Raw genomic sequence first — 13,430 nt, 5'->3', positions numbered from 1 at the left:
TTATTATATATAGCTCACGGACTCGATTACATAGAGGGATCATAAAGCAAAACTCAAAACTAGATCATACCAAAACTTTATTCTACTAGATCAAGATACTACTAAAAGGATCGAACTAAGAAAAAAGGTAAAGATAGGAGATGTGGTTGTGATACGATACCGGGGCACCTCCCCCAAGCTTGGCAGTTGCCAAGGGGAGTGCCCATACCCATGTGATTATGTCTCCTTCTTCGGAGGTGATGGAGATGATGGTTTAGTTGATGGTGTAGGCTTCATCCTTAATTTGCGCTTGAGGACAGAATTTTGATCCCTCAGGTCATCAATCTCCTGCTCCAGGCTTAATATCTTTTTGCATAGTTCCTGCTTGTTTTCCTGCAAGAGACGAAAAGGGATAAACTCGATCTTAAGTTTCTTTGCTCTATCAGGGAGGCTTGACTTTTTGAACTCCACATGCATGTCCCCAGGTTGAGATAATGGGACTTCATCTTCGTCTGAGCTCGTCTCCTCCCTCCTCTTGGGTTCATAGTCCTCTTCTTCTTCCGTAGTCCAACCACAATGCTCCACATCTCCATAGACCTTAGGATTTGCAAGATAATTAATCAGCCACATAGCTTTCTCCTTCAGAATCCTGGGACGACATGTTGCTCTAATCTGCAGCAGGACAGCTCGAAACGAAAATAGAGGATATTTGCGTGATGCAGTGGTCAAAACCTTCGGGAGATTATATAATGAATTTTTACCGACCAAAATACGTATCGTGCAAGAAAACGAAGTCCAGAGAGCACACGAGGTGCCCACGAGGCATGGGGTGCGCCCAGGGGGTAGGGTGCGCCCTCCACCCTCGTGGAGGCCTCGTGTCCTTCCCGGACTGCTTCTTATTTTTCTATTTTTCTAAATATTCCAAAACAGAGAAATATTGCCATTAGAACTGTTTTGGAGTCGGTTTACTTACCGTACCACATACCCATTCCTTTTCGGAGTCTCAAACGTTCTGGAAAGTGTCTCTTATGTATTCCTCCGGTGTTACGGTTTCAATAACATTAGTTTCAACATTTATAGGATTACCTGAGATATAGTGTTTAATTCTTTGACCGTTCACCACCTTCGGATTTGTGCCTCCGAAGTTGTTGATTTTTATGGCACCGGAACGATAGACCTCCTCGATAACGTAAGGGCCTTCCCATTTAGAGAGAAGTTTTCCTGCAAAAAATCTTAAACGAGAGTTGTATAGCAATACATAATCACCTACATTAAACTCATGCTTTTGTATCCTTTTTTCATGCCATCTTTTAACTTTTTCTTTAAAAAACTTGGCATTTTCATAGGCTTGGGTTCTCCATTCATCAAGTGAGCTAATGTCGAATAAGTTCTTCTCACCGGCAAGTTTGAAATCATAATTGAGTTCTTTAATAGCCCAATATGCCTTATGTTCTAGTTCGAGGGGTAAGTGACATGCTTTTCCATAAACCATTTTATACAGAGACATACCCATAGGATTTTTATATGCAGTTCTATATGCCCATAATGCATCATCAAGTTTCTTGGACCAATTCTTTCTAGATCTATTAACAGTCTTTTGCAAAATTAATTTGAGCTCTCTGTTGCTCAATTCTACTTGACCACTAGACTGTGGGTGATAAGGAGATGCAATTCTATGATTAACTTATACTTAGCAAGCATTTTCCGAAAAGCACCATGAATAAAATGTGAACCACCATCAGTCATTAAATATCTAGGGACTCCAAACCTCAGAAAAATAACCTCTTTAAGCATTTTAATAGAGGTGTTATGATCAGCACTACTAGTTGGGATAGCTTCTACACACTTAGTAACGTAATCAACAACAACTAAAATATGTGTGTATCCATTAGAGGCAGGAAAAGGTCCCATATAATCAAAGCCCCAAACATCAAATGGTTCAATAACAAGTGAATAATTCATAGGAATTTCTTGACGTCTACTAATATTACCAATTCTTTGACATTCATCACAAGACAAGACAAACTTACGGGCATCCTTGAAGAGAGTAGGCCAATAAAAACTGGATTGCAATACCTTATGTGCAGTTCTATCTCCAGTGTGGTGTCCTCCATAAGCTTCGGAGTGACACTTGCGTAGGATCTGTTCCTGTTCATGCTCAGGTACACAACGTCTAATAACACCATCTACTCCTTCTTTATAAAGATGTGGGTCATCCCAGAAGTAATGTCTCAAATCGTAGAAAAACTTTTTCTTTTGCTGGTATGTGAAACTAGGTGGTATAAATTTAGCAACGATGTAATTAGCATAATCAGCATACCATGGAGCAGTATGAGAAGTATTTATGACATTTAATTGCTCATCAGGAAAGCTATCATCAATAGGTAGTGGGTCATCAAGAACATTTTCTAACCTAGACAAGTTGTCTGCAACGAGGTTCTCAGCTCCCTTTCTATCAATAATATGCAAATCAAATTCTTGTAGCAAGAGAACCCATCTAATAAGTCTAGGTTTAGCATCTTTCTTTTCCATAAGATATTTAATAGCAGCATGATCAGTGTGAATAGTTACTTTAGAATCAACAATATAAGGCCGGAACTTATCACAAGCAAATACAACTGCTAGGAATTCTTTTTCAGTAGTAGCATAATTTCTGTGAGCATTGTCTAGAGTTTTACTAGCATATTGAATAACATTTAATTTCTTATCAACTCTTTTCCCTAGAACAGCACCTACAGCATAATCACTAGCATCACACATAATTTCAAAAGGTGAATTCCAATCAGGTGGCTGAACAATAGGTGCAGAGATCAATGCTTTCTTAAGTATTTCAAATGCTTCTACACAATCATCATCAAAGACAAATGGTATATCTTTTTGTAATAAATTAGTCAGAGGCCGAGAAATTTTTGAGAAGTTCTTAATGAACCTCCTATAAAAACCGGCATGACCAAGGAAACTTCTTATACCTTTGATGTCCTTGGGACATGGCATCTTTTCAATAGCATCAACCTTGGCTTTATCAACCTCAATACCTCTTTCAGAAACCTTATGCCTTAAGACAATACCTTCATTAACCATAAAGTGGCACTTTTCCCAATTCAAGACAAGATTAGTTTCTTCACATCTCTGCAAAACTCGATCAAGGTTGCTCAAGCAATCATCAAAAGAGGATCCATAGACGGAGAAATCGTCCATGAAAACCTCACAAATCTTTTCACAAAAGTCAGAGAATATAGCCATCATGCATCTTTGAAAGGTAGCAGGTGCATTACATAAACCAAAAGGCATACGTCTATAAGAAAAAGTACCAAAAGGGCAAGTAAAAGTGGTCTTTGATTGATCATCGGCTGACACAGGTATTTGAGAGAAACCAGAATACCATCTAGAAAGCAAAAATGTGTATGTTTGGATAATCTTTCTAGCATTTGATCGATAAAAGGCAAGGGGTAATGATCTTTTTTAGTAGTCTTATTTAATTTGCGGAAATCAATTACCATCCTATAACCTGTAATAATTCTTTGCGGAATCAATTCATCTTTATCATTAGGAACGACAGTAATACCTCCCTTCTTAGGGACACAATGGACAAGACTTACCCACTGACTATCAGCAACGGGATAAATTATACCTGCCTCAAGGAGCTTTAGTATTTCCTTTCTTACCACTTCTTTCATCTTAGGATTCAGCCGTCGCTGGTGATCACGAACTGGTTTGGCATCTTTCTCTAAATTTATTTTGTGTTGACATAGAGTGGGACTAATGCCCTTAAGATCATCAAGAGTATATCTAATAGCAGCGCGATGCTTCTTCAGAATTTTCAATAATCTCTCTTCTTCATGCTCTGAAAGGTTAGCACTAATAATAACAGGATATGTCTTTTTCTCATCAAGATAAGCATATTTAAGAGTATCAGGTAACGGTTTAAGCTCAAACACGGGATCACCCTTGGGTGGAGGAGGATCCCCTAGGATTTTAACAGGCAAATTGTGTTTCAGGATAGGTTCCTGTTTAAAGAATACTTCATATATGTCCCTTCTTTCATTCATAAACATATCATTTTCATGGTCTAGCAAATATTGTTCTAAAGGATCACTAGGAGGTACGGCAATAGAAGCAAGACCAATTATTTCATCCTTACTAGGCAATTCCTCTTCACGGTGTTGTCTACGAAATTTAGAGAAATTAAACTCATGAGACATATCACCCAAACCAATAGTAACAATATCCTTTTCGCAGTCTATCCTAGCATTAACTGTGTTCAAGAAGGGTCTACCAAAAATAATGGGACAAAAGCTATCTTGTGGGGAACCAAGAACAAGAAAATCAGCAGGATATTTAGTTTTCCCACACAAGACTTCAACATCTCTAACAATTCCAATTGGCGATATAGTATCTCTATTGGCAAGCTTAATTGTGACATCAATATCTTCTATCTCAGCAGGTGCAATATCATGCATAATTTCTTTGTATAAGTCATGAGGTATAGCACTAGCACTAGCACCCATATCACATAAGCCATGATAACAATGATCTCCTATTTTAACAGAAATAACAGGCATGCCTACCACAGGTCTATGTTTATCTTTAGCACAAGGTTTGGCAATTCTAGCAGTTTCATCACGGAAATGAATAACATGCCCATCAATATTATCAGACAAGAGATCTTTAACAATAGCAATATTAGGTTCAACTTTAATTTGCTCAGGAGGTGTATAAGTTCTAATATTGCTTTTACGGACCACAGTTGAAGCTTTAGCATGATCATTTATTCTAACAGGGAAAGGTGGTTTCTCAACATAAGTAGTAGGAACAATAGGATCTTTATAAGTGATAGTATTTTCTTCAACTTTAATAGGTCCAGCTACTTTTACTTCTATGGGAGGATGATATTTAAACCACTTCTCCTCAGGGAGATCAATATGAGCAGCAAAAGATTCATAGAAAGAGGCTACTATCTCAGAGTCAAGTCCATATTTAGTGCTAAACTTACGGAAAACATCGGTATCCATAAAAGATTTAACACAATCAAACTTAAGTGTCATACCTGACTCCTTACCTTTGTCGAGATCCCAATCTTCAGAGTTGCGTTTAATTCTATCCAATAAATCCCATTTGAATTCAATAGTCTTCATCATAAAAGAGCTAGCACAAGAAGTATCGAGCATGGTGCGATTGTTATCAGAAAGCCGAGCATAAAAACTTTGAATAATTATTTCTCTTGGGAGCTCATGATTGGGGCATGAATATAACATTGATTTAAGCCTCCCCCAAGCTTGAGCGATGCTTTCTCCTTCGCGAGGCAAAAAATTATATATATAATTGCGATCACGATGAACAAGATGCATAGGATAAAATTTCTGATGAAATTCCAATTTCAATCGTTTGTAGTTCCATGACCCCGTATCATCACATAGCCTATACCATGTCAATGCATCTCCCTTCAAAGATAAAGGGAAGACCTTCTTCTTAATAACATCACCGGGCACACCTGCAAGCTTAAATAATCCACAAACTTCATCCACATATATTAGGTGCTCATCAGGATGCTTTGTTCCATCTCCTGCAAAAGGATTAGCTAGCAGTTTTTCCAACATACCCGAAGGAATTTCAAAGTAGACATTTTCATCTTCAGTAGGTTCAGTAGGTTGAGGAGCAACTCTTTGCTCTACTGGTCGGGGTGAAGATACCCCGAACAAGCCCCTCAGAGGATTACTTTCCATAGTAACAAGTGACAGTAAATTTCAGCACACTATATAAAATTTTCCTTACCAAATTCCACCTACCAAAGGCGCTTCACTCCCCGGCAATGGCGCCAGAAAAGAGTCTTGATGACCCACAAGTATAGGGGATCTATCATAGTCCTTTCGATAAGTAAGAGTGTCGAACCCAACAAGGAGCAGAAGGAAATGATAAGCGGTTTTCAACAAGGTATTCTCTGCAAGTACTGAAATTATAGGTAACAGATAGTTTTGTGATAAGATAATTTGTAATGAGTAACAAGTAACAAAAGTAAATAAAGTGCAGCAAGGTGGCCCAATCCTTTTTGTAGCAAAGGACAAGCCTGGACAAACTCTTATATAAAGAAAAGCGCTCCCGAGGACACATGGGAATTATCGTCAAGCTAGTTTTCATCACGTTCATATGATTCGCGTTCGGTACTTTGATAATTTGATATGTGGGTGGACCGGTGCTTGGGTGCTGTTCTTACTTGAACAAGCATCCCACTTATGATTAACCCCTATTGCAAGCATCTGCAACTACAAAAGAAGTATTAAGGTAAACCTAACCATAGCATGAAACAAGTGGATCCAAATCAGCCCCTTACGAAGCAACGCATAAACTAGGGTTTAAGCTTCTGTCACTCTAGCAACCCATCATCTACTTATTACTTCCCAATGCCTTCCTCTAGGCCCAAATAATGGTGAAGTGTTATGTAGTCGACGTTCACATAACACCACTAGAGGATAGACAACATACATCTCATCAAAATATCGAACGAATACCAAATTCACATGACTACTAATAGCAAGACTTCTCCCATGTCCTCAGGAACAAATGTAACTACTCACAAAGCATATTCATGTTCATAATCAGAGGAGTATTAATATGCATATAGGATCTGAACATATGATCTTCCACCAAATAAACCAACTAGCATCAACTACAAGGAGTAATCAACACTACTAGCAACCTACAGGTACCAATCCCAGACTATGAGACAAGAATTGGATACAAGAGATGAACTAGGGTTTGAGAGGAGATGGTGCTGGTGAAGATGTTGATGGAGATTGCCCTCTCCCGATGAGAGGAGCGTTGGTGATGACGATGGCGATGATTTTCCCCTCCCGGAGGGAAGTGTCCCTGGCAGAACAGCTCTGCCAGAGCCCTAGATTGGTTCCGCCAAGGTTCCGCCTCGTGGCGGCGGAGTCTCGTCCCGAAAGCTTGCTTATGATTTTTCTTCGAACGAAAGACTTCATATAGCAGAAGATGGGCACCGGAGGGCCAACAGGGGGCCCACGAGGCAGGGGCGCGCCCAGGGGGGTAGGGCGCGCCCCCCACCCTCGTGGATAGGTGGAGGCCCCCCTGACGTATTTCTTCCGCTCATTATTTTTTATTATTTCCAAAAATAACTTTCGTGGAGTTTCAGGACTTTTGGAGTTGTGCAGAATAGGTCTCTAATATTTGCTCCTTTTCCAGCCCAGAATTCCAGCTGCCGGCATTCTCCCTCCTTATGTAAACCTTGTAAAACAAGAGAGAATAGGCATAAGTATTGTGACATAATGTGTAATAACAGCCCATATGGCAATATCGATATAAAAGCAGAGATAAATAATATTTTGAGCGGCATACTTTGATTGTCAACATAACAACCAAGAGATGGTGGTATCTTCCATGCTACACACATTATAGGCGGTTCCCAAACAGAATGGTAAAGTTTGTACTCCCCCTCCACCAACAAGAATCAATCCATGGCTTGCTCGAAACAACGAGTGTCTCCAACTAACAACAGTCCCAGGGGGAGTTTTGTTTGCAATTATTTGGATTTGGTTTGCATAAAGCATGGGACTGGGCATCCCGGTGACCAGCCATTTTCTCGTGAGTGAGGAGCGGAGTCCACTCCTCTTGAGAATAACCCGCCTAACATGGAAGATACGGACAGCCCTAGTTGATACATGAGCTATTCGAGCATACAAAACATAATTTCATTTGAAGGTTTGGAGTTTGGCACATACAAATTTACTTGGAACGGCAGGCAGATACCGCATATAGGAAGGTATGGTGAACTCATATGGAATAACTTTGGGGTTTATGGAAGTGGATGCACAAGCAGTATTCCCGCTTAGTACAAGTGAAGGCTAGAAAAAGACTGGGAAGCGACCAACTAGAGAGCGACAACAGTCATGAACATGCATTAAAATTAATAAACATTGAGTGCAAGCATGAGTAGGATATAATCCACCATGAACATAAATATCGTGGAGGCTATGTTGATTTTGTTTCGACTACATGCGTGAACTTGTGCCAAGTCAAGTCACTCGAATCATTCAAAGGAGGATACCACCCTATCATACCACATCACAACCATTTTAATAGCATGTTGGCACACAAGGTAAACCATTATAAACTCCTAGATAATTAAGCATGGCATAAGCAACTATAATCTCTAACTGTCATTGCAAACATGTTTCATTCATAATAGGTTGAATCAGGAATGATGAACTAATCATATTTACAAAAACAAGAGAGGTCGAGTTCATACCAGCTTCTTCCATCTCAATCAGTCCATCATATATCGTCATTATTGCCTTTCACTTGCACGACCGAACGGTGTGGATAATAATAATAGTGCACGTGCATTGGACTAAGCTGGAATCTGCAAGCATTTTAATACACAGGAGAAGACAAGGTAATATGGGCTCTTTGTTAAATCAACAATAATGCATATAAGACCCACTTCAACATTTTAATTATGGTCTTCTCATCTTGACCCCCAAAGAAAAGAAATAAAACTATTTACACGGGAAAGCTCCCAACAAGCAAACGAAGAATGAGAAATCTTTTTGGGTTTTCTTTTAATTACTACTACTAGAGGCATGGAAAGTAAACTAGCTAGAAGCTACGACTATTTTTTTTGTTTTTCTTAAGGTTATTCAAACACACAAGAAGAAAGCGAGAAAAAGAAAATAAACTAGCATGGATATAACAATGAAAAAGTATGAGCACCGACAACTGGAATGAGTGTGTGAACATGAATGTAATGTCGGTGGGAAATACGTACTCCCCCAAGCTTAGGCTTTTGGCCTAAGTTGTTCTATGACCATGGATCAAAGTTGTAGCTGGGGTCGTACTGAGATGCAATAGCTATTGCCTCATGAGCTGCAGCTTGGAGGCGAGCTGCCTCTGTCCTCCTCTTATACTCGTTCGCCTCCTCCCTGGTTATAATATATCTCCCTTTTGCCTAAAAGTCAAAGAAAGTAGGAGCAGGGAGAGCAACATGGACAGTGCGGCGCCTGTCAAACATTAGTCGGTACTGGAGAGGTTGTTCACCCTCTCAATAGTATCTCAAGAAAATTAGCCAGACGGGTTGCATAAATCCCACCAAACAAGTCTCCACTTAAACCATTATTATGCAACCTTCGTGCAACAATGGCCCCCAAGTTATATTGTTTATCTCCTAAAACAGCACTCTTGAGAACACTAAGATCTGGAACACACATGTGACATGCCTCATCCTTACCGTTTATGCATCTACCTATAAAGAGAGCAAAATAATGTATAGCAGGAAAATCAATGCTCCCTATGGTAGCTTGTGTTATTTCTCTAGATTCCCCCCACAGTGATACTAGCAAGAAAATCTTTAAACTCAGATTTGCGAGGTTCACTAGCACTACCCCACTGCGGAAGTTTACAAGCAGTATTAAAATCTTCTAAGTCCATAGTATAAGATTTACCATAGAGATCAAATAGGACAGTGTGAGAATTGCGTGAAGATGTAAATTTGAACCTTCTCACAAAGGAATTGGTTAGGTAATAGTACTGAGGGCACTTATCTAGCATGAAGCCCTCAAGTTCAGCATTACGCACATATGCGTCAAATTCCTCCTTAATTCCTGCTTGGACCATGAAATCTTCTGACGGCCATTCACAAGGCCGCACTTGAGCTTCACTTGGTGGTTCATGGTCCGGCTCACGTATTGCGGGCATGGGTCCTTGCTTCCTTGAAGAACCACCTTCGTACATTTTCCTAAACATATTTCTTCCTCTGAAAATTTTAGTGACTCAAAATAAAAGTGAACCAAATTCAACAAAATTGATAGCAACTACTCCCACAAGTGCCTAGAGACTATATCATGCATTAGAACTACTTGGGACCATATAAATTTGACATGCAAGCTCAAGAACAGGGTCACCTAGGCAGCAAAAATTTGCAATGAATAAAGCACTAGAACAAAAACTAATTGGACCATTGGAGGAGTCACATACCGAAGAACAATCCCCCAAAGCAGTTTTGTGAGTGGAGCTTTGAGCAAGGAGATCGAAAATCGCAGCAAGATAAGCTAGAACTCGTGCTTGAGCTGGTTGGTGTTTTTTTGGGAGGAAGGAGTGTGTGGTTGCTGGAATAAGTGGAGGGGGCCACCAGGGGCCCACGAGGCAGGGGGCGCGCCCTGGACCCTCGTGGCCAGGTGCTTGCTCCCCCTGATGTGTTCTCAGTACCAGATATTCTCAAATATTCTAGAAAAAATCATATTTCATTTTCGGGCCATTTGGAGAACTTTTATTTTTGGGGTATTTTTTATTGCAAGGATAATTCAGAAAACAGACAGAAAATACTATTTTTGCTTTATTTAATCTAAATAACAGAAGGTAAAAGGAGGGTACAGAAGGTTGTGCTTTCTAACTTCATCCATCTCATGCTCATCAAAAGGAATCCACTAACAAGGTTGATCAAGTCTTGTTAACAAACTTATTCCGAATAACATGGAACCGGAGAAATTTCGAATAACACTATGTTACCTCAACGGGGATATGCTCATCCCCAACAATAAGAATATCATATTTCTTCTTGACAGTAGGAAGAGGAAATTCAAAACCTCCAATAATAATAGTTGAAAATTTTCCAATAGAATTGATACTATGGACTTGAGGTTGTTTCCTCGGAAAGTGTACCGTATGCTCATTACCATTAACATGAAAAGTGACATTGCCTTTGTTGCAATCAATAACAGCCCCTACAGTATTCAAAAAGGGTCTACCAAGGATAATCGACATATTATCGTCCTTGGGAATATCAAGAATAACAAAGTCCGTTAAAATAGTAACATTTGCAACCACAACAGGCACATCCTCACAAATACCGACAGGTATAGCGGTTGATTTATCGGACATTTGCAAAGATATTTCAGTAGGTGTCAACTTATTCAAATCAAGTCTACGATATAAAGAGAGAGGCATAACACTAATACCGGCTCCTAGATCACATAAAGCAGTTCTAACATAGTTTCTTTTAATGGAGCATGGTATAGTTGGTATTCCTGGATCTCCAAGTTTCTTTGGTATTCCACCCTTAAAAGTATAATTAGTAAGCATGGTGGATTCAGCTTCCGGTATCTTTCTTTTATTTGTAACAATATCTTTCATATACTTAGCATAAGGATTCATTTTAAGCATATCAGTCAAACGCATACGCAAAAAGATAGGTCTAATCATTTCAGCAAAGCGCTCAAAATCCTCATCATCCTTTTTCTTGGATGGTTTAGGAGGAAAAGGCATGGGTTTCTGAACCCATGGTTCTCTTTCTTTACCGTGCTTCCTAGCAACGAAGTCTCTCTTATCATAACGTTGATTCTTTGATTGTGGGTTATCAAGATCAACAGCAGGTTCAATCTCTACATCATTGTCATTGCTAGGTTGAGCATCATCATGAACATCATTATTAACATTATCACTAGGTTCATGTTCATTACCATATTGTGTTTCAGCATCAGAAATAGAAATATCGTTGGGATTCTCAGGTGTGTCTACAACAGGTTCACTAGAAGCACGCAAAGTCCTATCATTTTTCTTTTTCTTCCTTTTAGAAGGACTAGGTGCATCAACATTAGTTCTCTGAGAATCCTGCTCAATTCTCTTAGGGTGGCCCTCAGGATACAAAGGTTCCTGAGTCATTTTACCCCCTCTAGTCATAATTCTAACAGCTTTATCATTTTTCTTATTATTTAATTCATTGAGCAAATCATTTTGGGCTTTAAGCACTTGTTCTTCTTGAGTGGTAACCATAGAAGCATGTTTACTAATGAGTTTAAGTTCACCTTTAACTCTAGACAGATAATCACTCAAGTGTTCAATCATATAAGCATTACGTTTCAATTGTCTACCAACATAAGCATTGAAATTTTCTTGTTTAACAATAAAATTATCAAACTCATCTAAGCATTGGCTAGCAGAGTTATAACGAGGAATATCACCTTCATCAAATCTATAGAGAGAATTTACCTTTACTACCTGTGTCGGGTTATCAAGACCGTGTATTTCTTCAACAGGCGGCAAATTAAGACCATGTATTTCTTCAATAGGAGGTAAATTCTTAACATCATCAGCTTTAATACCCTTTTCTTTCATAGATTTCTTTGCCTCTTGCATACCTTCAGGACTGAGAAATAGAATACCCCTTTTCTTCGGAGTTGGCTTAGGAGTTGGTTTAGGAAGTGTCCAATTATTTTCATTAGACAACATATTATTCAATAGCAATTCAGCTTGATCAACTGTTCTTTCCCTGAAAACACAACCAACACAACTATCCAGGTGGTCTGTGGAAGCATCGGTTAGTCCATTATAAAAGATATCAAGTATTTCATTTTTCTTGAGAGGATGATCAGGCAAAGCATTAAGTAATTGGAGAAGCCTCCCCCAAGCTTGTGGGAGACTCTCTTCTTCAATTTGCACAAAATTATATATTTCCCTTAAATCAGCTTGTTTCTTATGAGCGGGGAAATATTTAGCAGAGAAGTAATAAATCATATCCTGGGGACTACGCATACAACCAGGATCAAGAGAATTAAACCATGTTTTAGCATCACCCTTTAATGAGAATGGAAATAACTTAAGGATATAGTAGTAGCGAATTTTCTCATCATTAGTGAATAGGGCGGCTATATCATTTAATTTAGTAAGATGTGCCACAACAGTTTCAGATTCATAGCCATAAGAAGGATCAGATTCAACCAAAGTAATTATCTCAGGATCAACAGAGAAATCATAATTCTTATCAGTAACACAGATAGGTGAAGTAGCAAAAGCAGGGTCATATTTCATTCTAGCATTCAAGGACTTTTCTTTCAGCTTAGCTAATAATTTCTTAAGATCAAATCTATCATTGCAAGCAAGAAAGTCTCTAGCAGTTTCTTCATCCATAACATAACCCTCAGGCACAATAGGCAATTCATATCTAGGGGGAGAATCTTTATCATCACTTTCATCAATATTATCAGTTTCAATAATTTCATTCTCTCTAGCCCTAGCAAGTTGTTCATCAAGAAATTCACCTAATGGTACAGTAGTATCAAGCATAGAAGTAGTTTCATCATAAGCATCATGCATAGCAGAAGTGGCATCATCAATAACATGCGACATATCAGAATTAATAGCAGAAGCAGGTTTAGGTGTCGCATGCTTACTCAAAACAGAAGGTGAATCAAGTGCAGAGCTAGATGGCAGTTCCTTACCTCCCCTCGTAGTTGAGGGAAAATCTTAGTTCTTTCGTCTTTCAAGTTCCTCATAGTGACCAGCAGATATAAATCCCAAGTGACTCAAAGAATAGAGCTATGCTCCCCGGCAACGGCGCCAGAAAATAGTCTTGATAACCCACAAGTATAGGGGATCGCAACAGTTTTCGAGGGTAGAGTATTCAACCCAAATTTATTGACTCAACACAAGGGGAGCCAAAGAAT

This window comes from Aegilops tauschii, chromosome 7 (assembly GCF_002575655.3).
Source record: "Aegilops tauschii subsp. strangulata cultivar AL8/78 chromosome 7, Aet v6.0, whole genome shotgun sequence".
NCBI lineage: Eukaryota > Viridiplantae > Streptophyta > Magnoliopsida > Poales > Poaceae > Aegilops > Aegilops tauschii.
This window is presented reverse-complemented; position numbering follows the sequence as displayed.